At 36.4% G+C, this 24,601-nt stretch overlaps 1 protein-coding gene and 1 long non-coding RNA gene across 4 annotated transcripts in view; one reads left to right on the forward strand and one right to left on the reverse strand.

The window, feature by feature from the left end:
• The first annotated feature begins 6,491 nt into the window (after window positions 1–6,491).
• LOC141379097 (uncharacterized) overlaps window positions 6,492–24,601 on the forward strand; it is a 47,011-nt gene continuing 28,901 nt past the window's right edge. The window contains exons 1-5 of one of the 3 annotated variants that reach the window (XM_087295799.1): window positions 6,492–6,713; window positions 7,221–7,455; window positions 8,021–8,171; window positions 10,951–11,189; window positions 17,299–17,415. The gene's annotated coding sequence lies outside the window, so the exon portion shown is untranslated. Of the gene's footprint in view, window positions 6,714–7,186; window positions 7,456–8,020; window positions 8,172–10,950; window positions 11,190–13,842; window positions 16,448–16,870; window positions 17,706–17,821; window positions 19,094–19,762; window positions 20,384–21,089; window positions 23,736–24,601 lie in introns of those variants that run through there. The other 2 variants (XR_015516806.1, XR_015516805.1) reach the window with 2 other exon arrangements.
• Window positions 7,992–17,420, reverse strand: LOC141379098 (uncharacterized). The gene is made up of 3 exons (XR_015516807.1): window positions 17,283–17,420; window positions 15,234–15,355; window positions 7,992–11,124 (listed from the first exon to the last, which is right to left on the reverse strand). It is a non-coding gene; the product is annotated as an uncharacterized LOC141379098 (long non-coding RNA).

Raw genomic sequence — 24,601 nt, forward strand, 5'->3', positions numbered from 1 at the left:
TTATTCACTGAGCACTGCATGTTGTAATATTCTGGTCACATAGCACATTAGAGCTTGTCTAACCTAAAAACATCAGCTTTATCTCAGCTTTTTGACAATTAATGTAGTAAAATTTTAAACAAATCATTATTATGATGTTCAATCCAGACTTAACAATTTCATAAAATGGGAAATGGTGGAAATATGATTGGATAATTACCTATAAACACTTTGCATTGTTTTGTCCACACTGTAAACAGTTTTTTTTAAAGCAACCCGCAGTCTAAGCCAGGCTAAATATGGCCTTTCCAGCCTTTCAACTCAACAGCTCTGCTATGCCTGAACTCTGAGCTTACTTGGCAGTATTACAGGCACAAAAAACAAAACAAAACGATCCCCAGCTCTACTGCTCACATGTGTAAAATAGTTTCGAGGAACAGTGGAAATTATTTGTACTTGCCTATTCTTTGCACTCACAGAAGCAGAATCTGAGGTTAATATATGTGGTGTACGGATGGTTGATAGACAGAATAAACAATTTCAGCTACAATTACAGTTTCTTGCATGGTCTAAACTAGAGTGGGAATACTAGGTACTCTTCAGAAGAAAAAAAAAATTTACTTTTATTTTCAATTTACACCAGCAGTAATTATAAAGCCACCCTGTATTATTGTATTTGTTCATCTTCAAAATTCCTTCAGCATAGTGAACTCATGACAGCAGTTTTCCTGGCTGGCTTCCAAGCATAACTGTACTCTCTTTTGATTGGCTAAATACATAAATCATGCATATTCTCATTGGTCGAACCCAGTGTTCATTCCACTTTCATTCATCTGATGCATGCTCTTGGTTTCCCACCATTTCTTCTTTCTCTTTTGGTTTCAGTCACACCTCGTTTGTTTTCTACAAGTAGAGTACAGATAGTACAAGTTAGAAGGTCAAAGTCGTAATTTGAATCTCATTTTGAAGAAGGATTCCCATGTGTTTGTCCCTTGCCAACATTATTTTGTGTGAGAAAATGATAATAGAAGAACTTGGGTTCAGTATGTTTTCAGAGGTTTCCTGCTCTGAAATGTCACCCTCACATATACGTCACTACTTGTTTTGGTTTCAGCTGTTTTTCTGGCTCAAAACACTGAAAGACAACATTGATTAAGGAAATAAACTAGAAAAAAATTGGAAATTGCTAGTAAATGTACAAAATAAACAGCAAATAGCGTACTGATATAACAAAAGTTTCTGAAAAATGTTGTAAAAGATTTTCTCGGTCACATATTTGCCATTCATTTTTATTTTATAATCTTTAAGAATTACGTTCGTTTAAAAGAGACACTAAGGTTACAAAATGTCAAAACTAGATTGTAGGATTTTACTAACTTTATGCTTGACTTAATTACAGTTTTTATTCATTTATTTATTTTAATTCAAAACATAATTAACAAATTTACATAAATGTTCAAAGCTGACACAAAGCTGAAATGATACACAACACAGCTTATAGAACAGTAAAATGAAGAAAAGAAAAAAAAGCATAAGGCAGAGTCTAATTTATTTTACTCACATGTTTTGAATAATTTGTGACCATGAAATCAATATAAAGTACCTGTATTATTAACAATCCTGAACTTTTTTGTGATTAAATTTTTGTTGATTTTACATGTGAATGGTCAGAGCATCTTTAAAATATTCTTTCCAATGAACAAAACAAGATTCACTCCTCAATCTCACCAGCCCACCTAGAAAAAACCCACCCAACCCCCCAGCGGTTCCAAAGTCCATGCCATCCCACAAATAATACTGCACTGAGATAAATAACTAACAGAAAATAAATACATATAAACAAAGATACACATATCTTAAACACAAACATAATAAACACAGGGTATATTTACAGTCTATGATGTCATAGAAAATAATACACACACACACACACACACACACACACGCACACACGCATGCACGCACACACACACACACACACACACACACACACACACACACTGTATATATATATAGTTGAAGTCAGAACTATTAGCCCCCCTGATTTTTTTTTTCTCCACAATTTTTGTTTTATAGAAAGAAGATTTTCTCAACACATTTCTAAACATAACAGTTTTAAGAACTCATTTCTAATAACTGATTTATTTTATCTTTTTCATGATGACAGTAAATAATATTTTACTAGATATTTTTCAAGACACTTCTGTACAGCTTAAAGTGACATTTAAAAGCTTAACTAGGTTAATTAGGTTAACTAGGAATGTTATGGTAATTAGACAAGTTAACGATATAACGATGGTTTGTTCTATAGATTATATCAAAACAAAATATAGCTTAAAAAGGCTAATAATTTTGTCCTTAAAATGATTCATAAAAAATTAAAACTGCTTTTAATGCTTTAGTCAAAACGTTCGTGTGTGTGTGTTTGTGTCGGTGTCATGTTTAGTACCTTCGCGACACGCGCGGGACTGAGCCAGGGCAAACACAGTGTCAGTGATACACAGTGATGTCTGCTTGTCTCCTACAAAAACAGATTCTGCGGACACTGTGTGATGTTCTGAATGTTTATAATATTTTTGCGGCAGATGGACGCGAGTCGCTTTCTGTATGTCGAAAACCAAAAGCTTCAGTTAAAGCAGATCGACCGCAATGTGCGGATGTCTTTCCATTTCTGCGCTTGCTTTCTTGACCGTCACCTAGCAACAGCCATTAACAAAACAGCAGCTCGATGACGCAAGCGTACCGGGGTTCAGAAGGAAAAAAGACAGTGTGAACACAAACCATCCGAGGAGGTGGCAAGGTGAGACAATCGAACTTGGGAACACCCTTTTGAAAGCACCCTTAGTCTCCAAAATGAATGCTACAGAGCGGTAAGATGACCTAAGATGCAGAGAGGAATTGACTGCGGCGACGGAGTTCGAGTTTGGCAAAGAACTGTTCCAGAAAGCAGGTAAGACAAAGCCAAAAAATAAAATAAACAAGTAAATAAACATGACAATGTGGTAAAATCCAAAAACATGGCAAAAATCAGGGGTCAGGGGGATTGCTTTTGAAAACACTGTAGGTTGGGTTTAGGGAAGTGTGTTGGCGGGTTAATCGGTGCTTTTGAAAACACTATTGGCTGGGTTTAGGGAAGGAGGAGGGTGGGTCAGTAGATCAGTCAGTCAGTCAGTTGATCGGTCATTCAGTCAGTCAGTCAACAGTGGCCTCTTGTGGATTACACGAGAACAGCAGCCACCAACAGCACTCGTGAGAGAAATTTAAGATCTAAAAAAGCATACACAGCGGCCTTTGGTGGATTTGCGAAAAACAAAAACTGCAAAAAATAAAATAAAATAAATAAAAATACTTCCTGGGATGCATTTGACGCTCTCCAGAAATGTATATAGGGGTACATTTTCAGAATGAACCTGGGTTGAATAGTATATTGTAAAATGTAAATCATGTCACTTTGTGTTTAAACTACATCTGTGTGAAAAATAGATCACATAATTTAATCAAAATATATAACATAATAAAATGTATTAAACACTAATGTAAAATATTTTATTTGTGCTTCTTTAAAACACTTTTCCTATTCATTAATAATCAACATTAATCTCTATTAATAACTGTTAACAATCAGCTTTTTTGGAGGACAAAGGGAAGGAATCTGAGCTTGTTGAGACCACACTCCTGACATTTGCACATTTGGATAAACTCACAGATTCCAATAAATGTGCCATTTCCTAGCTTTCGACTTCCTGTGTTCTGCCAAATGTCAGTTATTTTCCCCCACCCACGTCATCCTTCCCTGACCCGAGGCTGAGAACAGAACTTCCCCTACAAGACTGAACACTCATCAGTCTCAACAGCAGCTAAAAAGTGTCTGGCGTCTGATTGGTGGTTGGCTGTGATCATGCTCCTCCTGGTTCGCCGGCTGGCTAGAGCATGCTGTGATCACGTTAAGAACGCATGGCAGCATCTCTGACTGTTGGCTCATGTGTTTGACTCTTCACTGTTCTGTGTTAAGTGTAGATGTCAGCCTTTTAAGGACTGCGAAGCTGTGTTGGCATTTTATAGGATTTGGATCAGAGCTAATCTAAATGCAGACGCTTAAACAGCTCATTATTTATCAACTTGCTTTGTTCATGAATAGTTACTGAATATATTGGGTTTCTTGTGGGTCATTAGTAAAGTATTATAAGGATTAGCAAGGCCTTCACTATTCAAATATGTATTTTTGGTAAAGAAATAATTTTGTTAAATCAAAACTGATGGTAAAAACATTTATAATCTTAGTTTAGATTTATGTTTTAAATATTGCTTTTAGGAAAATTAAAATATGAAATATTTAAGCAGCTAAACGGCATATTAGAATGATTTCTTATAGACCATGTGACACTGAAGACAAAAGTTATGACTTCTGGAAAATATGAAGGGAAAGTTCACCTAAAATTGGAAACCCCATCATCGTTTACTCACCCTTCTCTTGTTGAAATCTATTTGAGCTTTTTTTTTTCTGTTGAAAAAAAGAGAAGATATTTTGAAAAATGCTGGTATAGCTGATGCCCATTAACTTCCATAGTAGCTATATTTGGGTGAATGTATCTTGCTTCCTCAAGTTTGAAAAAAATTCAGATGCATTGATTTATTTATTTGCTTTTCAGCTTACTCCCTTGATTAATCAGGGGTCGCCACAACTGAATGAACCACCAACTAATCCAGCATATGTTTTATGCAGTGGATGCCCTTCCAGCCGCAACCTAACACTGGGAAACACTTATAGTCTCTTGCATTCACACAGATACACTACTGCCAATTTCAGTTTATTCTATTTAACTATACTGAATGTGTTTGGATTGAGGAAACCAACGCGAACACGAGGAGATCATGCAAAAATCCACAAAGTATTGTCAACTGATCCAGCCGGGGCCATCAGGCTACCCTCTGCACAACCATGTCGCTCTATATCAATTGAATCACAAATCAATTTGGATTTATATGGCATTTTGGATATTGTGAATTTTCGAAGCCAAAGATAATCGTTACTTGAATAATCTGTAAGCATGTGATCCTTAAAAAAAGTAACTATAATCTAATTAAGGGCATTTTAATTTGTTATAAAATCTAATTACAAGTCTACTGCATTATTAGAATGATTACGAAATCCAAATTACAAGATTGTAATGTAATCACGTTTAATTAGTTCATTATGTAAAAAACACTGTTATGTCAGAATCTACTGTAAAAATGATGGGTTCCTTACAATCAATTCATATTGGGAAAACATGACAGAATTAAGTAAACTTATTAGTTTTAACAAATCTAAGTGAATTGAACACAATACAATCAATTTGTCCCCATAAAAATTCAAGAACTGTGTTGTTTCAGCCTATTTTAAATAAGTTGTTTGAACAAACAGCAAGCATCATTGTTTTAGTGTATCCTAGTTGTTGAATGTTTTAAATGGGGAAGTGAAGGTCACATTGCATGCAGGTCCATTTAAATAGCTGTCTCAACAATCTGATTAAAACAGGGAAATGATATTTGTCCAGATCAGCATATTAAAGGGTTGTTTCTCCAAACACTCGTGCACTCTTGCCGACAGACAACATTGTACACTTATTACACAATTATTTTTTTTTTCTTCGCACAAACTACTGATTTAAAATAAGCTGAAACAACACAACTCTTGAAATTTCATTGAGGCAACGTCATTTTTTTATGTTCAATCCCAATAAATTTGTTAAAAGTGTTAAGTAAACTTAACCAATTTGTGTTGGGACAACATAAATGAATTGTTTGGAACCCATGCCCTTTTTACAGTGTATTGCACACTTCTAACATACAATTAGTAAACCACAAAATCTTTTTTTAAATTTCTAGCATAATCCTCTAAGACAAGGTTTTGGTCACACTTTACAATAAGGTTAATTAGTTAATGCATTTACAAATATGAACTAAGCATGAACATTTACTAATGCATTACTAACATCCAAATTCATGCAAGTTAACACTGATTAATGCACCGTGAGGTAACATAAACTAACAATCAACAACTGAATTTTTTTTAAACAAACATGAACAAATACAGTAATAAATGTATTGTTCATTGTTTATTCATGTTAGTGAAGGCATCGCCTAACATTAACTAATACAACTTTATTGTAAAGTGATACCAGGTTTTTTTGACTACTGCACAGACTTGCAGTGTTGCATCACTAGAGTTGTTTGTTATCAATTGACACCATGTCAGATTTCACGTGTGACAGGATCACAACACCCCGAGGCCTCAGCAAAAGCTGCAGAAATGCACACAGACTTTCTTTTTCCTGATGCCTGATGGTGTGCTTGCTTGAGTGTGCTGTGAGAGCTTCTACTGGCCGTTTGTGAAAACAGCAGACACACATAATCACACATGCGCACACAAACAAACTCAAATAAGATCAGAATGTTCTGTTTACAGTGAGCTGAGGAACAGCACTCTAAAAAGAGGAAATATCGCTTCTGTTATCCTTGAACTGTGGTTCACTGCCTGGTGCATATAGATCACGCATCAGCACAAAAGACACAAACCTTTTAAAACAGCTTAAAATAAAACAGGTATATAGTTATCATTGAGAGAACAGCGGCTTTAGATGCAACATACATCTGGAAAACAATGTTTAGAGATTTCCAACTCAAGGTTTGAGAACTCCTGGAGGTTCATGATGGAACTGCATGAGGTTTGTCGGTTAGTGAGGGAGTATCCGGTAATTAACCTAAATTTTATTGCATAAAATAAAAATAAAAAACTTTTAATTGTAGTTGAATTAAATTACCATTCAAAAATTTGGTGTCAGATTAAAAAAAAATCTCAAAAGAATCAATAAATTGATCAAAAGGCATTTATGATGAATATTATTTCAAACATATGCAGTCCTTTCAGAATTTGTGCACATCAAAGCAACATTTTATGGTTCCAACTAAAAAATTTTTAACACTGAAAATAGTATGAGATATTTCTTAAACATCAACTAAACTTAATTGTGGGCTACTGAAAATTTGGACTTGTATTACAGGAAAGAAATATAATTTAAAATGGAATGCAGTTTTTTTTATTATTGTAAAAAAACTCTAACTTTGTTTTTAATCAAATAGGTAGATTTGCTCATTATAGTCTAAAACAAAGCTGTAGATAGGTTTTGAAGAGCTCAAATTAGTAGAACATCTACTTTTTTTTCAGTGCATTTTCTAAAAGTCGAAACGTATATCTGCAGATCCTCTGGGCCGCTTCAGTGAAGTGTCAAAGAAGTTCATCAGGCGGTGAGGAAACCCTGGTTTGACGAGTCTGGTGAGACGGCAGGAGTGAGATCTCACATTACGCTTAGTTTCTGGGTCACTCGACTGAAGACTGGAACACAGCCTCTTCTGGATCATAACCAGAATGGCTTGGTTACAGAATTTGGCTCCTGTTGTGTTCTGCAAACTGGCACATCATGTTCCTGTTGGCCCGTATGAATTAATTCATCAATGATTTAATACATACCTCAGGTCTTAAGTGATATGACAATTTTTAAAGTAAGACATAGTTATAGTATAACATCGTTATAGTATCGTTATAGTAGTATGGATCACCAGTGACATTTTTCAGTAAATAATAAATATTTTTTAAAAATAAATATTTGATGACTCAGAAAGTGCAATTCAAACATAATTTAATATATAATACCCTGTATTAGTTCTGTATTTTAAAATGTAGTGGTATATAGATTTGACATAAAAACCACAGAGCATCTACAGTACATTGGCTTATCCCCTTGTCATAATAATGCAAATAAACCAAGAGCTGTAAGCATGATTTGGGCCACAGTGCACTAGTTTGGAAACACTTTCAGCAAATTCAACTTTTGAACTTTTGGCTTCAGATGTAACAAGTAATGCACTAATATTACAAAGTAATACAGTCCCATCTTCTGATTAAAGAGTCTGTTAGTCAGTTATTATTGTATTGTAAGGTGAGGTGGACGTTGACAACAGGAAGTGCGAATCCAAATGCAAAGTCTTTATTTATTAGCAGGATAGTTAGTCAAGCTACAACTCAGGAGCAAACAGATGTATAAGGACAATCCAGAGTCGTGGTCAATTAAACAGGCAGAGGGTCAACAGGCAGGCAGCAGGCAACGTACACAAACAAACAAGGCAGAGGTCAAAACACACGGCAAAACAAGGTAAGGAAAACGTGTCATAATGTTCAAATAAACAGTTTAACAAGACTCAGCCAGACTTTATAGTCCATGTAATCAGTTCATAAACGGCTTCAGCTGTGAGTGAGTCTAATCAATGAAGACCTAGAGCAGGTGTGTATGTGTGTTGCATGACTGGATTTTGTAGTCCATATACTGGCAGAGTTTTATGAGTTTACCAGCAATCTGCACAGGTTAGATCGCCGATGATTGTGACATGTTTCTCTTGTTAAGTGTCGACGTGCATTTGGCATTGTGTTTGCATCAAATGAACAATCATAAATTATGTAAACTTCTTTAACAAAACAAAAAAGCATGAGAAACAACATTAGCACAAAACATTTGCAGGACAGTCAATGTTTAAGCAAGTTGCTAACACAAAGTGTGCATTATTTTTAGCATTCAGCATAAATTATTAGCATGTCTATCTTTAAGTTTGCATCTTGCTAATGCTAACATGCTAAAGTACGCTGCTAACATTTATCACTAAAATTGTTAAAAGTAACATTGTTTGTATATGCACTATTTCAGCGTCCTCTATATTCACTAGTTACTAATATTCAATGTAAGATCAGAGGTCAACAGTCACCTCAATTATCGAATAAGCCTTGACTCAGTCCTTTAGGCTAATATTAGAAACAGCATCAACTGCCAAAACTTGTGGCTTCATCTATAAAAGTGTCATAATAGATTTATGAGCTGCTGACAAGCTCAGGCGTGAGGACAGATCCCTAAAAATATATTACAGTTCCTGCAATAAAACAAAAGAAAACAAAACAACAGTTTATATAGTTTAAATAAAAATTGTAATGGTATTTTTTTGCTTTCTATCAATGGAATGCAACCAAAAAGCCCTAATGGAATATTGCACAAAGCACATGAGAAACCAATAATATGACCTGGTTTTAATGATTAAATATTGATGTTTTGCAATGTTTTTTAATAGCATTTGCAGCTAAAACCATTCTGTGAGCTTCATATAGACACAATCACAGGACTTTTTGTCTCATTTTGCAACAGGATTCTCTGACACATGGCAGTAGTCAACCGTTTAACAGGAAATCAAAAGAACATAGGTTTATTTACACCATAAATTTGTGCATGACAAATTGCTCTTGCTTTGGTAAAACGTAAAAACTAATTGAACTCATTTATAATAAGTTAAAAAAGCTTTATTTGTTTTGGTGTAACAAGTTCAAATAATTTGTTCAAGTTTCGCTCTTTTACAGTGACACATGACATGAATGATGAAAAGTGTCATGTAGACATAATCAGATGTAACATTAATTGATTAATTGATCTGTACAATGTAAAATGGTAACTTTCTAAATTTGTTCCAAGAATATCCTAAAAGCAACTCATGTAAACACCTTCATTATAACTGAATTCTAAATAAGATAATACATAAATTGCTTATCCATATAAACAGAAGAAAACAATGAGAAAGCCACAAAGACCCAGAAGATGTTTTTGTTGTTGTTGTTACATGTTTCATTTGGAGTTATGTTTTGGTACAGTGTTATTATGGGCAGTGTGTTATTTTCTGCTAAAGTTATGTCAACACTTCAGCTGTGCAGATTCTGTAAAAACATTGAAAGGAGTAAGAAAACCAGAGATAATATGCAATATTATGCCCTTGCTTACGTCTGTCTTCTGCCATGTGTTTAGTCTAAAGTTTGCTGACTCTCCTCCAGTCCTCTAATCAGTGCTCTACGCAAACAGTAACCACATCTCCTTTCACCCACATTGTTTGCTGTGACCGAAAGACCTGTTATTGTTATTGTTGTGGCTTTGACATGAGAATTCTGAGACAAAGTCTTATTGGTGTGTGAATGAAAGTCCCTTCATGCAGCGTGTAAAAAGAATGGTTCTTTCCAAATGAAGTGAAATTAAGTGCATGTTTATAACAGTGACATGGTCAATAATTATGCACTTTGTTGCATTTTGTTGTATTGTTTAAAATAAAGCTTTATGCATATTATATCTTAGTTATCTTAACTGAAGAGTATCACAAAACAGTTATTTTTTAAATGTACTAAATCATTTTTCTATCATTACAATAGTGTAATTACAAATTTGTTCTAATTTATAACATGCAACTTTCAACAGAAATTACATCAAAATTCCCAGGTTGCAAAGAATTCTGGCCCAGATTTGGCATAAAGTTGGCACTGGCATACAGCATGTGGGCCAAACATGGGCCGGGTTTGGCACAGGTGGCACCATCTTTAAGCCGGCACATAAGACTTGAGCCTGATCAAATGTAATATTTGGCTCAGATGTATAAAATGTATATGTGGGCCACAAAAGTTTGGCCTATCTTGACCCACTTTTAAAATACATTTAAATTATTTCTAAATAAAATTCTACTAATCTGGTTGCTTCGAGTAAAACTGTAGCTATAAAGCGAAATGCTTCATGGGTTTAGCAAATTCATTGCAGTTGTGATGCATCTACATATCTGGCCCAGTTCAGGCCCAGTTATGGGTTTTTAACTTGGCTAAGACTTGGCCTAGATATGGTCCATGTTTTCCCCTTGTATGAAAGCCAGACTTGGTCCAATCATGTACCATAATTCACTGCGGCATGTGGGCCAAGCAAAAGCTGATTGTGCAGGGCACATCTGGGCCAGAGAAATTTTGCTTTGTGGGTTGAGCATATGAGCTTGTATTCAGTATTCAGCAGTTTTCTTTTGTCATATTTCAAAGAGTGAGCTTGACAACCACCTGTAGGACAAACTCCTCCTATCTTAATGAACCACCAGGGAATACTCATCCCGGGGCCTCTGGAGATTGTGCACCACCGTTGATGTGACCCAAGACCTGTGAAGAGATGATACTAACCATAGAAGACTTCTAGAGGTATCAATGATCCTGGACCAGGCCGTATCCTGAGCAGATGTTGTGGAGGAGTGAAGTGGAGAGCATGAGACTGATTCCTGAAAGACCACAGTGACAAACAAGCTTTCATATTGATCCTGTGGGCCAACCTGAACACCTCCTGGTAACCTACCCCCACCTGCAGCTTCTCTATGATGAACAATGTAAATAATTATGAGCTTACATATAAAGACATTTATGCCCTACTTTTGTGGTTAAAAAACTAAAAAAGTTAATTCACATTTAATATACATTTAATCTATAACACATTTTGATTTAATTACACTAAACATACAATTAAATAATCTTACAGTCATTTTGCACTAATGTTATATAAATATATATATAAAAAAAATATCTGTAACATTTACTCAAATAAAACTACAAGAGAGGCCCTCAAATCCTACTGGCATTTGTAAACAAGAAGTTTAACACTGGATTAAAAGGTATACATTGTTTAATTGTTTGTAAAGCAGTAGCTTTGTAAAGTAGTTTTTAGGTAGAATAAAATAATTTTAGCATGTGGTTGGCATGTTTTAACATGAAAACATGTTCTTATATGTAGCTGTTGGCTAACAAGCTTTAACTTTCCTTAGCAAGTTATTAGCATGTTGCCTCGCGAGAGGCGTCCGAGGTGTGAAAAAGCGCACAACAGCGGCCTCTCGCGGATTCGCGAAAACAAAAACTGCAGCCGTACGTACCCGCCGGGACGTATTCCGCGGTCTCCAGAAACGTCCGCGGGACTACGTTTACACAATGAGCCCGGGTTGCATAATTTCTAGCATGCTTTTGGGTGTACGTAACAGCAACCCAGGCTAATTCTGATAACGTTCCCCTATATACATTTCTGAAGCAAGCAAAATACGTGCCAATAGCTACTTTTTTGCAGTTCGGCGCTACGGGGGGAGCAAAGGGGGGCATTGCCCCCTCAGAAAGAATTTGTGCCCCCCCCAGTTTTCATAAAGGGTTGTTCACTTAAAACTTAAAATTCTTTCAGTCAGTAATTATAACTACTCTCGTCATTCCAATCTTCAGAACTTCACACATTTAGAGACTGTATAATATGAAATAGCAATTAAATTATGAAAATTGTGAGATTGAAGCTAGGCATATAGTCTAGAAATCTGGTCCCCGTGTCAGGTCAGGTGCGCCATACAGCCATTAAAACATGCACACCGCGATGGAGTCAGACTCAACTCACACAGGAGAAAACTTGACTAGTGGATGACATGAGACGAGCAGCCTAATTCATTACATGTTTTGGTTAACAAATTCTTTAAACACAACTCTCTTGAGCTCCAAAGAAAAAAAACGCAGAAGAAATTTGCTGTTGAATTAATTTAAGGAAAAACGCAACTGCCAGTAATCTTCACATTAGTTTTTCAGTTTTGTAGCCTATTAAAAATGTTTAGTTCACTGCACAATCCCACAGTAGGCTACACTATAATTATTATTTAAATTTATTATATCCATTATTATTAATATTAGTAAACTAGACAGAACTCTTTTTAATGTTTGCTTTCATTTTGACATGCTAAAGAGCACTTTTACAGTTTTGTAAAGAAATATCCCATTATGCAGCAGCATTCTTAAGTTAGGACACTTGAAAATGCCTTTTGTGTTTAAAGATGATCAGCCTGCGAAGTCAAGTTTACATTGTTATAAATGGAATAGGTATATGCGTGAGTTAGTGGATTTGCTGCGGATCCACCTCTCACATGCGCTGCAGGTAGGGTGAATGATAAATATGTCATTTAGGCTATACTGCTATTTGCTCTTGCAAAATTAAACACCAGAAAATATATTGTAGGCCTATAAAGGTAAAATAAAGTTAGCATATCGAGTTTGTTTTGACTTGTAGCTCATGGCCCTACAAAATGAAAATAACTTGAAAACAAGTTGTTGAAATGTAAATAAGTTTAATAAATAATTTTAATGACAGGTAAGCCTAACCTAATGGTTTATGATGGTGTTTTTACAAATGCCAACCGGACAATTCCACGAAAAAAAAAAAAAAAAGTGGTTACGATAGCCTAAGATAAATCTTTATTTTTACCTTTAAAATTACAAAAAGTTAAAAAGTGTATTGAGTTGTGTGTTATCCCAAAAATTAACCAACATTCATGGTAATAACTGTGAATTTATTTATCTTTTTAAGGTATAATTCTGGCTACACTAATGCCTAAATAGTAACTACATCATTTTTTTTAATGACATTAGACTGCAACATTTAGCTTTTTCCTAAGACTGGTTGGTGTTGGTTGCGTAATGAAACGTGATGACTGAGTTCACTATATTTATTTACCAGTTATGGAATAGTCTGACCGTGGGTTAGCTTGCATGTGTGGGCATAGTTTCACGTCTTTACCTAAAACTTTTAGGCCTATTATTTGAAAATTAATGGAAAGAAATAAGGAGGATAAAATATGATATAAAGCACTCGTTTAGCACTGAAGCTATGATCTGTCTGCGTTAATAAACAGTATTGTTGCATAACCTTCGATAACAAAATCAGTAATAGTGAAACTGCATATTATTATTACTATAAAAAAGCATATTATTTAATTGCTTTAAGTCCGTAACTCAGGCAGAAATGCAAAGTCTGAATAATAAATGTGAATAATAGCCTATAAAAGGAACAAGAAGTGCCAAAATCAGTCACCAGGGGCCTCATGTACGAAGACTTGCGTGGAAATCTTACTAAAACATTGCGTACGCACAAAGCTGTAAATGTGCGTAAGCAGAAAAAAATTCAGATGTATGAAACACTGCGTACGCCAAATCTCACGCATATTCTTTTGTACATCCGAATGAACGTGAAACTGAGCACAACATGCACGAGCACAAAACCCCTCTCTGCCTCCTCCCTCGTAAGAATATGCTAATGACTCTAGTTTGGCAAAACCCAACGAAAAAGCAATGGCAAAAGCAAGCAAAAAGAGAAACTTTAAACAGAATGTGAATTGGAGGTGCTGCTTTCGGAGGTAGTCCGGAGAAAAGCGGTGTTATTTGGAAGTTTGTGGTCTGGAATTAACAACAAAAGAAAAAAATAGAGTGGGGAAAGTTTAGCTGATGCGGTTAACACAGTTGGGTCTGAATATCGCACTGAGTGAATCAAAAAAGAAATAGTGTGATTTATAGTTGTAAAATGTTGTAATACCCTTAACAGTCTCAGTGGCGCAGCTCGTAAGACGCATGTCAGCATGTTTTGACACATTTGAGCATGAACTCGGTTCGAATCCAGCGTCTGATGAACTCTCTCTTCTTTTTTCCCCCGCTACATATCAGATTTTGCCTACTATTTATCACGAGAAAGGCAAGTAGGAATCATTAATAAGTTTGTGCATCATATTTTATTTGCACATTTATTGAATGGAAATGTATCTGATTCACGCATGCAAATTCATCTTCAGATAGTGTCTTTATAGCAATGTGCGTGCAGTAGATAGCTCAGATTACATTGGTAAAACAGGAGACCGCTGCAAATTGCGCTTTAATGTTTGGCTGGTCAACTGTATGGTATGGAAACCTTATATACCTGCTAGATGAACCCGTCTCATACAGCTGCCATTGCACGGCTCAGACACTTTGTAGAGAAGAATTTAACACAACTACCTCTAGGAGTCGCCAATGGAAATAAAACAGACATGCACAAAAAATGTGCGTACGCCAGCCATAAAGCTGGCGTGGAGCTGCGCACATTCCCACGTTCAGTTCATTGTTAGTAAATCCAAATGTGATCGATTCTGAGCGTGAAAGTTTTTGTGCGTACGCAGCGTTGATACATGAGGCCCCTTGTCTAGTGCCCCCCTATGGGATTAAAATTCCCCCTCACTTATGACACCCTGGCACCGGGCCTGGGTCTACTGTTTTCCCGTAAATCCACCTGGACAGACTGACTTACTTACTGACCAACTGATTGATTCCCCCACTCCCCCCTTACCTAAGCCCAACCAATAGAGTTTTAAAAACCACTGATTGACCCCTTCCCTAAACCTAGAAAAGCCCCATTCACATCCTGTTAATTACTTGTTTATTTTGTTAGCTTTTGTTTTTGTTTTACCAGCATTCTGCAACCGTTCTTAACCAGACCTGAACCCTGTTGTCACTTTCAAGGCTGCTCTGTGTCTCACGTTCATTTTATTTTTCGCTTTTGTTTTTGTCTTACCTGCTTTCTGGAACCATTCTTCACTGGGCTCAAACCCTGTTGTCGCAGTCACCTCTGCTTTGCTTCTCAAGTCCGCCAATGTACGTGTCAAGCTACCAGACAAACTGGTAACAGCGGAAAAGCTGTCCATACGGAAGAAAGCGGTCAGCTGATAAGCACGAAAAGAAATGACATCATACTACCCCTGTGCAGCCATACCCAGCTCTGGCTACATAATTTGTGATCTCCAGAAATGTATATAGGGCTACGCTTTCAGAATGAGCCTATGATGCCTAAATCACCTATTATTTTGAGGAATAATCCCTGTTCATAGCAAGCAATTGTGCATAAAACACAATTACACATTCGAACCTCAATTATGAGCTAATCAGCAAATGTAATATGTGCCTTAAAAACCAAATATAAATATACTTATTATTTATAGTGCTTACTGCTTACAAAGTTTTTATTTTATTTTATTTAGTTTCGTATTAAATTACCTGCTACAGTAACAACCAAATGATGAAATAAGCAATGTTTATAAAGCTTTACTCACATTGTCTGTTTATTGCTTTACTTCAGTTTCATGAACTGAACTGTTTATTGCAGTAACAAGAACACTGTGGCGCTGAATAGAATCAATAACAGATCATTAATGTAGAGGAAGTGAGAGCTGTTAACTAACTAAACAGAGGAAGCTCGGCTCAGTACTTGACCTTCCCTGCAAACACAATAGAGAGGCTGATCCTGGATCTAAAAGAGCTCTGAATATGCGAAACAGAATGAGGAAAAGGGTGGCGCTGACTCAGCTCTCCCATGGGAGTCAGGGGTTAGAGGCATTTCTGAGAATCAGCAAATAAATGCAGATAACAGATTGCTGGACTTCTGACTAACATGTGATCCAATTTAAACTTAGCGAAAGGGAGGATTTCATAGCTGTCAAAGCTTAGTCAGTGATTGTTCAGATTAAATACTCCTGTGAAAAAAAAGATGAGCATAACTAAACTGAAAGTGCACGTTCCTATGCTTAAAGATAATTTAATATGAATTTTAAAATCCATTTAGGAGTCTACTACTCTTTCTGATGCTTTTTCTTACATCTTTACCTTCAACATAGTTCAGAATGTTGCTAGCATGCTTTGTTTTGGTACGTTATTAGAATGTTAGCTACATTTGACCTCACAGAAAGGATGGTTGCTGAGTCGCTGATTCAAGCCTCGGCTCAGTTGGCGTTTGTGTGGAGTTTGCATGTTCTCCATGCATTCGCATGGGTTTCCTCCGGGTGCTCCGTTTCCCCCACAGTCCAAAGACATGTGGTACAGGTGAATTTGGTAGGCACATACATTGGCACCTAGGCTAAATTGTCCGTAGTGTGTAAGTGTGTGTGGATGTTTCCCAGAGGTGGGCTGCGGCTGGAAGGGCATCCGCTGCGTAAAAACTTGCTGGATAAGTTGGCGGTTCATTCCGCTGTGGCGAACCCAGATTAATAAAGAGACTAAGCTGACAAGAAAATGAATAAATGAAACTACATTTGAGTAATTGATTAAATTTTTCAGCTCACTCAAATCTTTAGACAGCAAAACTAAAGACAAAAGTAGCAACCGACCAGAAGAACAGACAGTTTTTTATGAGTATCTTTTGTGATCTCATTCTGCTAGCATTTTTGCATGATGGTGACTTATTAGCTGTTTCCGTCCATCTATTTTATGTGCATTTTGAATATGTGTACATTTTGAATATGTGTACACTTTTTCAGATCTAAAATTTCTCTCACGGGGGCCACTTGGGCCTGTTGTTTCCACGTACACGTAAATCCACCAAAGGCAGCTGTTGACTAACTGCCTGACCAACTGACCAATCCCCCACCATCCCCCTTTTCTTAACCTAACCAATAATATTTTAAAAGCACATATTGACCCGCCCAACCCCTTCCCTAAACCCAAATGTAGTGTTTTGAAAAGCAATCCAGAAAAAGAAAAGCCCTCTGCCTTTTTTATCACGTTTTCAGATTTTACCACATTCTCACCCTGTCATTTACTTTTTTGTTTTATTTTTTGCCTTTTGTTTTACCTGCTTTCTGGAACAGTTCTTCACGGACTCGAACACCGTTGTCACGGTCAACTCCACTCTGCATATCAAGCCTGCGGACGTATGTCGACATACTGGACAAACTGGTAACAGCAGAAAAGTCGTCCACATGCAGGTAAGCTAGTAAGCGAAAAGGAACTGCATCATACCGCCCCCTAGTGTTTTTTAAAGATTAAATGCAGCCATAGCTCTGGCTACACAATTTGCAATCTCCAAAAGCATATAGGGCTACGTTTTCAGAATGAGCCTATGTTGTAACCAATGTATGCGCATAACTGAGTAGGATAACTTTTTATTCGAAAAAAGAAGCAATAAGCGATAAGAAGCAATTTGCATAAACTACAATGTAAACATTTTTAACAAACAAATTCCAGTATGTGCATTAAAAAAAGATTATGTGATTTTGTTATAATTCAATTCAATTCAGCTTTATTTGTATAGCGCTTTTACAATGTAGATTGTGTCAAAGCAGCTTCACATAAATGGTCATAGTAACTGGAACAGTGTGGTTCAGGTTTTAGTGTATAAGAGGTAAAAATGTGCGTGAATGACCAATTCAGCAGGCTAAGCACATTGTAAAACATCTGAAATATTGTTTTGTCATTCTAAAACCATTCTGTAGCCTTATCAAGAGTTCCCACTTAGATATGCTTAGCATTTATAGCAGGTTTGGCATGCTGTCCTGGGAGAGAACCCTGAGCTTGGAGATATTTGAGCCCAGGGCTCCCGCCCGGTCAATAAGCATATCAGGGTATCCGAGATCAGGTAGGTCTCGATAGCTCCCCCTTTAGAAAAGGGAGGAAAAGGAAGAGATGGGGTGGAAGAGGGGGATTCTTCCAAAACAAAGATAGAGCAGTAAGGAGAAAATGATCCATTTATAGTAAGCTAGGATCACTCTGATTGGATAATTACTGATTACAGATGAGTGAACAGCAGTGCTCAATCATATGACTTGCTCCTCTCGAAATTAGTTTATAAAACTTTACTTAGAAATTAAATATTATTAACACCCCCAGAACGGTCTGTGCTCCATGTCTTACTCCTTGTCTTCTCAGGTGCAAGTCATTTATTAAATAAAAGATTCATGCAGCTATTTTGACACCAGTTAATCAGGAAGTGACGATTTTGTTGTCTTTGACTTGTTGGATGCAAATGCTGCTTTTATTTTAATATTTTAAATGCTGCTGTCTTTTATGTGCTATTCCAGTCTTGCCCATAAATTTAATTCACATCTTTGGATGGAAACATAGCTATTGTAGCATGTTGCTAAAATGTTTTAGCTTAGATAAAATTATTTGTTCTTTCCCTGCTGAAAAAAAAACAAAAAAAACAGCACTTGCTGGTTAGGTAGGTTTTGAACTATAGGTGCTATAGCACATGTCCTGCAGAACTAGCTGATGTTTTCTTTCGCGAGGTTTAATGTTTTTGCACATTGTTAGCATTTTCTAGTATGCTGATAACAGCTTTTAGCAAGTCACTAACATCATTTTAGATTTCTAACATATGGAACCACATTTAGCAGTTTTAGCATGTTGGATGTTGTTAGCATGTAGCATTGTCTTATTGTAACACATCACTAACCTGTTTTAATTGTTTTATCACGTCTATTGGAAACTATCTGACTTAATCTTTGCTTGTGGTCTTGAGTAGGCCTGCAGCATTCTTTTCTTTCAAACTTTTAGTTGTAAAACTGAAGCCAGATATAGCGACTGAACAGGAGATCAGACAGCGGTATGTACTTACCCTTTCTGATCTTGTTCACATGCCTTGAATTACATTTAAAGTATATAAAAGTGCACTTAGGGTGCTTTCACACCTACACTTTTGTTTCGGAACGTATCTCGTTTGCCCAGTTAGCGCGGTTCGATTGGCATATGTGAACAGGGCAATCGCGCTCTGTTCCGCGCCAAAGTAATCGCTCCGAGATCGCTTGAATGAGGTGGTCTCGGCTCGATTGAAACGAACCCTGGAGCGGTTCGATTGTAGTGAGAAAGCGATCCGATCCGAGCGCGGTTGTATCACTGTGTTTTATGGATATGTAATAGGCATATACGGCTATATGAAGAGAGAATTATGATTGGGGTGGGAAGTTTCGCGAGTCTCCGGATGCCCGCAAACGAGTGATGATCTCCCGGTAATCTCGCGTCTCCCTACAGGTCCTCAAATAGGCATCGTCGCGCACCCTTCTCACCCCTCCCCTCCGCATCTCTCCTCAGACACATCGCGCGCGCGCACCCTGTCAATCACCACCAAACCACCACTTCTCCTGACAGCTTAGCGGGACGCTGCAAAATAAACCCTGACACTGACCAATGTGAGGAGAGTTTACTCGCACGTGACTTGTTTAAGCTCTTTTGGTCCGATTAGAAACTTTGCAGTGTGAAAGCGAACCGCTCCAAGAGCAAAGAGCAACAATGTAACAATTGTAATCTCTGTTTCGGAACAACTGAATCGATTCACAGGTGTGAAAGCACCCTTAATCTCAGTTCAAGCCTGTCCAGACATTTGCATTGCAGTGTTGGCCTTACCACACACGAAAGGGCCAGTTTCCCAGGCCTTTCTCTTTCTTGCCAAACTTGAATCCTCTATATTAGGTTTGCTAACAGGATTAATGCATCACAGCATGATGGTCTCAATCTGCTCTGCCTGGCTTCATTTTTGCCTGCTGCCCTGAAGCTGAGCATGTGATACACTGACTTTCAACACAAGTGGCCTTGGGGGAGGAAGGTCAGGTGATCAAAAAAGTGACAAAGCATCCAAGCAGCTAATCCTTTCCCCTCACTTCCCTTTTAAATAAGGTTAACGAAAGAAAACAGGCAAACTGCTAGCTGATGAAAACATTACATAAAGACATTTAAAAATTAGTCAAGTTTTGCTATTTAGCTTCTGTCATCTACAGTGAGATTCAGAATACTTGTTAGAAAAAGAATACACTTTAAAATAACAGTAATTAAAGCGATAGTTCATGCAAAAATTAAAAATTCACTCATCATTTATTAATTCTTCATATTTTCCATTTGAAGAATGTTGAAAACCCAACTAGTATTTCTTTTCTACCATGAATATTTATTGCTGCAATTTTCAAAATAAACAAAATACAATAATTATTCATTTCAAGTGAAATTTACTATTGCTTAAACACATGCTTTATTTAGCATTGACTCAAATAAATGACATTTGCTGCTTGTTCAAACTACTACAATTATTATTATTATTATTATATTTTTTGGGGGGGAGAACATAATGATTAAGTTTCACTTAATTGATTTGTGTTAGGAAAACATACAGAAATTATGTGCAGCCAAGCATTTTTTACAGTGTATCCCTAGCATGTTCTTGTGTGTTGCAAGCTGGTTACCTAATTTAGCATACTGCTACCTTGCAGCTTTTTGCCCGTTTAATTAAGAGCTAAACAAATCTTTATATTGTAAGTTTATCACTTCTATTGTATTTTAAATGTGACTAAAGAGAACAGCTGAACTAACTGATGTACGAATTTGTGTTAAAACAGTCCAGGATGTGGACATGCATACAGGTCTATTGATTGATCATCATTATTCATTCATTTATTCATCATCATTATTCATTCATTTTCCTTCGGCTTAATCCCTTATTTATAAGGGGTCATCACAACGGGATGAACCAACAACTATTTGCAGCCGATGCCCTTCCAGAAACAACCCATTACTGGGAAACATCATCTTAATAATATTAATTATTTATTTATTATTTTTAGAAAAAAACTTTTAATATATGCAATGCAATTAAGAGCACTTGTTTTATTTACAGGGCAGCATGGTTGCGCAGGGGGTAGCGCTCTCACCTTACAGCAAGAGGGTCACTGGTTCGAGCCTCAGCTGGGTCAGTTGGCATTTTCTGAGTTTGCATGTTCTCTGTGTTCGCTTGGGTTTCCTCCAGGTGCTCCGGTACAGGTGAACTGGGTAGGCTAAATTGTCCATAGTGTATGTGTGTGCATGGAAGTATATGGGTGTTTCCCAGCGATGGGTTGTAGCTGGAAGGGCATCCGATGCGTAAAACATATGTTGAATAAGTTGGCGGTTCATTCCACCGTGGTGACCCCAGATTAATAAAGGGACTAAGCTGAAAAGAAAATTAATTAATGAATTATTTATTTACATTGGTTTTCACTTTCATATTAAAAATGCACTATGTTTGAGTTTAAGGATATTTAAAATTTTGCAGTTTTGTTAAAGTTTTGGTTCATCACTGAAGTTAAAAAAGCAACAAGAGTGCAAGTTTTTTTATATAAGCAATGAGCTACAATGTTGCGAATCGACTGCCAACAGAAGAGCAGACATTGTCTCGCCAACACAAATCTCACAATTACATACCTGTAATATCAACAGAGAGTTACATAATAGTGTTTACAGTACCTCCCTGAGAACTTGATCCAAGTTTTAGTAGCATTTTGACAACTCTGACAACTTTTGCTGACAAAAAGAAGGCAAACAAAATAACATTTAAAGACATTTTTTGTAGTTTTGGATTGATCATGTTAATTACAGCATGAAAATCTACTGAGTACTTATTCTGGTTTCCAAGCTAATAAATATCAATAAAAGTCACGTTTAAACTGTAGAGTTAAATTATAAACAACAAATAATTCTGATCAAAGAACAGGGACCAGTAGTAAATTTCAAAGCATACAATGGGTACGGAAGGTATTCCCCCCCAATTTGTTCATTTTTTTATGCAGCCATTTTTCTTCATTAATGTACACACAGCACCCCATATTGACAGAAAAACACAGAATTGTTGATTTTTTGCAAATTTATTAAAAAATAAAAACTGAAATATCACATGATCCCAAGTATTCAAACCCTTTGCTCAGTATTTAGTAGAAGCACCCTTTTGAACTAATACAGCCACAAGTATTTTTGAGAAATATACAAGTTTTTCACACCTGGATTTAGGTATTCTCTTCCATTCCTCCTTGCAGGTACTCTCCAGTTCTGTCAGGTTGGATGGTAAAAGTTGGTGTACAGTCTTTTTTAGGTCTCTAAAGAGATGCTCAATTGAGTTTAGATCAGGACTCTGGCTGGGCCATTGAAGAACAGTCATGAAGTTGTTGTGAAGCCATTTTACCATTTTAGTTGTGTGCTAAGGGTCATTGTCTTGTTGGAAGGTAAACTTTCAGTCTGAGATCCTGAGCACTTTGGAGAAAGGTTTTGTCCAGGATATCCCAGTACTTGGCCACATTCATCTTTCCCTCAATTGAAAAACACCCCCGCAGCATGATGCTTCACATGCTTCACTGTTGGGACTGTATTGGACAGGTAATGAGCATTGCCTGGTTTTCTCCACACATACCGCTTAGAATTATGGTCAAAAGTTTCTGTCTTGGTCTCATCAGACCAGAGAATCTTACCTTTTATTCCATTATGGAGTCCCTCGTTTTTTTTTTTTTTAGCAAAATCCATGCAAGCTTTGATGTGTCAGGTCACTCTTTTATAAAGCCCTGTCTGGTGGAGGGCTGCAGTGATGGTTGACTTTCTATAACTTTTTCCCATCTCCTGACTGCATCTCTGGAGCTCAGCCACAGGGATCATTGGGTTATCTTTTTTTTTCTCTCACTAATGTTCTTCTACCCCGATAGCTCAGTTTGGCTGTATGGACAGCTCTAGGAAGGATTCTGGTCATTCCAAACATCTTCTACTTAAGGATTATGGAGGCCACTGTGCTCTTTTGTTTCCTTGGCCAGATCTGTGCCTTGCCACAATTCTGTCTCTGAGCTTTTCAGGTAGTTCCTTTGACCTCTTGATTCTCATTTGCTAGGACATTGTGAGCTGTGAGGTCTTATATAGTCAGGTGTGTTGATTTCCTAATCAAATCCAATCAGTATAAACAAACACAGCTGGAGTCAAATGAAAGTGCAGAACCATCTCAAGGATGATCAGAAGAAATGGACAGCACATGAGTTACATACATGAGTGTCACAGCAAAGCATCTGAATACTAAGACTGATATTTCAGGTTTTCTTTTTTAATAAATCTGCTAAAATGTCAACAATTCAGTGTTTTGCTGTCAATATGGGGTGCTGAGTGTACATGAGTGAGGAAAAATTTTACTTAAATGCAAGTGGTTGCAATATATAAAAAAGGGGAACATTTAAGGGGGTCTGAATACTTTCCGTACACACTGTAAATACGATAAACACATATAAATCACAACATACAGCAACTGTAAACAGTTAAATTTAAAAATTACAGGAAACTTATTAAATGTAAATATAATAACTACATTCATATTTAGAATTATGTTGGTGAAAGTAAAATGTTTAAATATGGGTAAAATAATATTCCATTATCATTCAGCATAACAGATAGCCTAACAGAAAATACAGCATCACTATTGTGACATGTAGGTATCAAAATATATGCAAGAATAAGTGATAATACTAAATTTTATTTCTTTAAAAAAAATACAAATAAAAAAACGTCTTTCTAACAAATCCACAGATCTTAGTGGTTTCAAAGACAGGTCAACAATTTTAAATGACTGGTAAATGATGCATGTAATGCTTAAAGGGATAGTTTGCCTCAAAACTGAAAATCTGTCATCATTTATTCACCCTTCACTTGTCACAAACCTGTTTGAGAAAAGCACAAAATAAATAAAAAAAATCCAATCACAAAAAATCCAAAATCAAACAAAAAGTGCTTCAGGGTTGTTGTTGGTAATGTTTGGGTGGGTGTGATTTTGCCAAGTATGATGCGATCCTAGATTGATCGTATGTTGATCCTGGAAGATAAATTTTGTTTGAAAATGTCATCCATACCTAATTCCTAGCTCTAAACCCAAACATAATCCCAAAATCAGAGGGGAATAATAGTTGGATAACAATCATGTAGAAGTGCATACTCTTAACATAAACTGTACACATATGCCTTAATTCTGATTGGCTGATTGAAATGTTGTTCCAGGATCAACATAGATGTTAATTCAGGAACATGTCCTACTTGGTAAAATCCCAATAAACTGCTCTTTAGACAAGGAATTCATAAAGATAAACAACAAAATCATAAGTCTATTAAGCACTAAAAAAGTAAGTGAAAAAAAAAAAAGTCTTAATTGTCAAGTTAATAAAGGCTTTTTTATTTTCACTTTTCAAGTGCCTTGGACTTATGATTTAGTTGTTTACCAAAAAGTAACTTTAAATTAAAAAAAACTATTGATTTTAATTAACATTTTCCAAACTATCATAAAGTATGGGTGAGTAGATAATGAGTACGATTTCATTTTTGGCCGGATCATGCCATTTCAATCGAGCATATTTCAAA

This window comes from Danio rerio, chromosome 19 (genome assembly GCF_052040795.2).
Source record: "Danio rerio strain M-AB ecotype USA chromosome 19, GRCz13ab, whole genome shotgun sequence".
Taxonomy (NCBI): domain Eukaryota; kingdom Metazoa; phylum Chordata; class Actinopteri; order Cypriniformes; family Danionidae; genus Danio; species Danio rerio.